This window comes from Paramisgurnus dabryanus, chromosome 13 (assembly GCF_030506205.2).
Source record: "Paramisgurnus dabryanus chromosome 13, PD_genome_1.1, whole genome shotgun sequence".
In the NCBI taxonomy this organism is placed as follows: domain Eukaryota; kingdom Metazoa; phylum Chordata; class Actinopteri; order Cypriniformes; family Cobitidae; genus Paramisgurnus; species Paramisgurnus dabryanus.
The window spans coordinates 5,139,966-5,145,020 of NC_133349.1; the positions used below are offsets into that span (position 1 = coordinate 5,139,966).

The 5,055-nt window shown below is 36.5% G+C and overlaps 1 long non-coding RNA gene across 1 annotated transcript; it reads right to left on the reverse strand.

Annotated features, from left to right (window-relative positions):
- Nucleotides 1-2,647: 2,647 nt before the first annotated feature.
- Nucleotides 2,648-4,109, reverse strand: LOC135717717 (uncharacterized). Its single transcript, XR_010520351.2, has 3 exons — nucleotides 3,852-4,109; nucleotides 3,243-3,336; nucleotides 2,648-3,145 (listed from the first exon to the last, which is right to left on the reverse strand). It is a non-coding gene; the product is annotated as an uncharacterized lncRNA (long non-coding RNA).
- Between the last annotated feature and the right edge of the window lie 946 nt (nucleotides 4,110-5,055).

The window sequence follows — 5,055 nt, forward strand, 5'->3', positions numbered from 1 at the left end:
ACGTAAACGTAAAACATGTTTTGCATGCAAATACCTGTAAAACTGAAACATAAAAGTCTATGCAGTTTTTGTAATGTCAACAATAGCCAGTATTTTGAAACCTGGTGTACTTTAATTGATTGCATGTTCCCTGTGAAGTGAAAAGAAGTGTTATTCTTTGAAAGAATAATTTCATTTTGAGTCAGATTTCCAGTGTTTTGGTAAAGTTATTATGTGCAGATAAATGAAGAGTTAGTATTTATTTAACAAAATGTGTTTTTGAGAAGAAAATTATGCGTTTGGCCAATTGTGTTTTGTAGGTGGAACTCTGTGTTAAGTGTTTAGAAAAATTATCTGAAGTATGGATAAGCGCTCGTTAGCGATTGAAAAAAACTGTAATATTCCTGTTAGTTCGTTAAATATAACAATCAAAAGTTGTTTTGGTAATTGTTTAAATAAACATATGATTAATTAATGCAAGTGCACGCATTGAGCTCATGATTAAATAACATAGTTAAATAATGTTAACAAAGAAAACCTTATTGTACATTAGTAATTTAAAAACACACCTTTACAATCGTTTCTGGCAGACCAGATGTCATCGCGCAAAGCCCACTTTCTTGGGCATGTATTGTCTGTATTCCACTTGAATGATCAACCACCGCTCACACAGCATCCATTTTCTTGCGTCTCCGACGAGTGATTATGCACATGCTCGTTAACTGACGCTGCGCGCATGCTCGTTAACAGACTCTGCGAGCATGCTCGTTAACAGACGTTGCTGAGCAACGGCAAAACGTCATTTTAAAATACATTTTAATTAATTTTTCAACACTTAATTTGTAACGCTAGTAACGTAATTTTGTTGTCATTGGTAACTGTAATCAAATTACATACATTTAAAATGTAAAGCGTTACGTTACTGCGTTATCAGGAAAAGTAATTAGAGTACAGTAATGCGTTACATAGTAACGCGTTATACCCAACTCTGCTGTTATTGGTCAACTGGGTTCGGCGTGTGTTTGAAAGGTTACGCCCCTGACTACGCGTGGGTTTTCCGGTTCTGACTGAGAGTCACAGGCAACGTAAACAAGCGTTATATTTCTCTATAAACAATGGTGTCTGTACTGCCTTACCACTTCGAGTTCGATCCAAAGAGTTCAGACGGCCGTTACGATATAAACGATCTCCATCGATGAACGCGATTGGATTTAACTTTTTTAGGTGTCCTTAGCTCTGCCAGAATGCTGAACGAAGAAGAAAATGTGTTGCAAAGACATCCAAAAGGTAATTATAACGTACTACATTACTTTGCAAACTATATGGAAACACCAAATGTAGCACATAGAAAGTATTCATTGAAATGATTATAAAACAATTTCACTTGGTAATTTCTACATTATTTTACTATAGTAAACTTTATTATAAAAGACTGCTTACGTACTATTTTACTGTGCAAACTATATGGAAACACCAAATGTAGCACAAAGAAAGTATTAATTGAAATGAATGTTCTACATTATTTCACTATGGTAAACTTTATTATGAAAGACTGCTTACTTATAAGTGCTATGTTTTTACTTATTAGGTTTTAAGGAGAATGCAACAGGTTCCAGGGCCTCTTACCTGCATGATTCATCATCAAGGTTTTGCACAAATTGTCTAAATCCCTACATACAGAACATTTATTGTACCGACTATAAGCCTTTGAGGCGCAGGACTAGAGTAAGTTTTATTACATTTTTAAACCAATAACACTTAAGTATCATTATAGTAACAAAGTAGCCTGGTTAGCCAGACCTACATCAAGATGTAAGGTCTGGCAACTCTTCACACAAACGGCTCAATGCAAGGGGCGGGATATAAGGTTGTCCCTCAAAATGCCTCTGCACGCAATAGGATAGCGCTATGACGGATCAGAGCAACGAAGAAGGTGACGTAGTTACCGTAACCAGTCGGCAAAACTCCAAACACATCTTTCTTGCTTAAAAAGGACTTCAGTAGGGTTTATTTGCTCTTCTCTCAAAGAAAAACATAAGTCTAAGTCCTCCAGAGTCGCGGCCAAAGCCGCTTCAAAAGATAGCTGTTCGCCAGCAGCAGCAGCCATTCTCTGTTTTCAAGTAGGAACCGTTGCAGCTCTGTCGTCATCATGTTAAGCCCGCCCCACAGACGCTACACACGATGTGATTGGCCTGACCAAATTTTGGTTTTTGGACCGGTTAAGTGTATTGTGAGTGCCTAGACTAAACCCTGGCAGCAAATATATTTTGCGGCCGCTAGGGTGCGTCTAGATTTCTAGGCTAGTAACAAAGTACCCAAAAGAACAAAAGATGTAACTTTAAAGAAAATATAGTAGTCAGTCAAAAGTTTATTTATTTATAACAAATATATATTTAAATGTTAAACAATATACAAATAAACATACTTTAGTAACCATATTGTGCTCTTCTTTCAAAAATTGTTCAATTCATTTCTTACAGCTATCTATTCAGATAAATGGCATATCAAAGCTTTGTCAGCTGGTGCTATTTAAGACGACACTATAAGGTTATCATCCTGTCGTGTGTTGTTCTCCAGATATGCTTGGAGCTTCCTGATCAGATCGGTCACAATGCTGGCTTCCGACGACCCCTGCACTGAAGATGGCATGCAATCACATCCTCCTTTGAAGGTCTCTCAAACTGTGATGCCAGGTCCATTACTTCAGCTTATCTTCAAATACCTCATCAAACACAAGCCTGATCACATCATCCACATAACTGTACAAATATTGCAGTCAATAAATCTTTTGTTTTGATCATTTATTTCCCTGCTTCATACATTGAGTTTTTAATTATGAATGTATTTGAAATAAAACATTACTGCTTACAGTATGTAGCTTGTGTGTTTTGGGAACATAGCCTTGTACTTTCCCTCTCCTGCTTTTGTTACGGCTTGGTGACATTGTAATGGATTTATTGCTACATCAAGCAATACATTTATTGTAAAAGTAAATACTACTTTATTTAACACAGTTACTAAAATACTTAAATACCTGCACAGCATTCCAATAAATGGGAAAATCTAATTTTTTGCTGCAAATCTGAAATCTCAGGCTACGGACGGCAAAGGCATCCACTGATGATGGTGATGGAAACATTGTGAAACGATGCTACTGCCTGGGTTCCTATGATTATGCAGAGAAAAAAACTTTGTCATCATCAGTTATACATTTAAGACTGGTAGGGGTTTCACTAGCTAAATACATCATATGTGTTACATACCTTTGCTCCTCATATGCCAGTCTAACTCCTTGTACTGTGTGTAATGATGTTGCATGTTTGCATACAGTGTAGAAGGATGTGTCCAGCTGCGAATCTAGGATATAGACAAATAAAACAAACATGTATTCAGTCAAAAAGACATATTATAACAATAGAGTACAACGACTATAAATCGTTAGACTATTCATTAAAACGTTAATGTATTACATATTACATGGCCCAACATTAGCAACACACATTACGTGTTTACTTCGTTTCAAAATCTAAGAAAGCTTCAAGTAAATACAACAGTAAAATACATATAACTTTAAACAAATCATCTGTACTTAGAGTTTCTTGAGTTTGATCATGAGAACAAACTTTACCGGTAACAGTTTAGCTGGAACAGCTTAGCAAGTTTGTAAACACGTCTAAATAAACATCGATAAAAACGATAGTCTGCATAATTCAACATACACGTGTGTAAATATGGTACGTTGTTTATGAAATACATTATACAACACAAAGCAATTAGCTTGCAAGCTTAGCTCTACCCGCACATAATGTTAAGCTCCAGATACCGGTAACGTAACTTACAGTAAAAGGCAAATAATAAACATGAATACTTACAGCCTGTGATCCAGAAGTGCACGGTAATCCAACTTTCAGGAGGAGACGTCGCGCAAATCCAGCTTCGGTTCATGAGAAGCAGTTATTGTGAAAACTCCGTGAACAACTTCTGACTGGATTTTTCCGGAACCGTATTAAACATGATGTCCTCTGTGGAAGTCCATAAAGTGCTATTTTGCCCTCACATCTAAAGAGACAGTGTCTACTTGAGAGATTTAATCGCTTAAACGATGAAACAAGAGTTTGCAAACAGAGTCAAAGCAGGGACTCCCAACCTCTGCCATTTTAGCTCTCTTCGCCGTCTTTGAGGGCGTACCCAAGCAAAGCAGAGAGGGCTGAACTATGATAATGTTGGTCTTATCTACGTCACTAATCCCAGGAAGTAAACTGTTGCCTACAATCCGAGTGTTTTTTGTAGTCCTCGAACGTTAGAGACGATAACTCGCGTCATCGTTTTCTTTGAGGTATGTACTTTTTGAATATCGTTAGCATGTACTAATACACACTAACACACAAAAGGATGTTTAAAAACGTGTCTCTCATAATTGGTGCTCTTTAATTCTTTTTTTTTTCAGGTGATTAACTTACAGTTTTTTTCAGTCGCTAACAAGCATTTGTCCAATCAGTTGTCACATTTTCAAAACTCTAAACACAATTAGCACAGCATCAGTCTTTTGTGGCCATACCATTAATTCATTTCATGTCGTTTTCCAATATATTCCAAACCATAGATACAGTATAAAAACCTTTATATTGGGTAAATGGGCCAACCACAGCTGATTCCAGTCTGGCTTAGGTTATTTTTTCTTTTACATTGATACTTACAGTATACAGTAAAAGCAGGAGTTTGAGGAGTGATGTTTTTGAAAACAGAAACAGACAAACACTGTTATGTCTGGACGAGGAAGCAAGGCAGGGGCGGAGTGGGACCCAAAAATCTACCGGGAAATTTCATAGACCACCAGCCCTCCATGGTCAAAAAAAATAAGCAAATGCTGAAATCTAAAATTACAATAAAATGACTGTACAACAACATGAAATACCAAGTGTAATAACTATTATTTAAAAGATCTTAAAGTCAACAACAGTTCCCTAGTTTTAAGTAAGATTAAGCTTACTATGGTTGTAAAGCAGTTGCTTATAAAATTATTAAGCCTGTTTGGAGAGATATGTTTTATGTGACAAAATGTCAGTCATCGTGTGA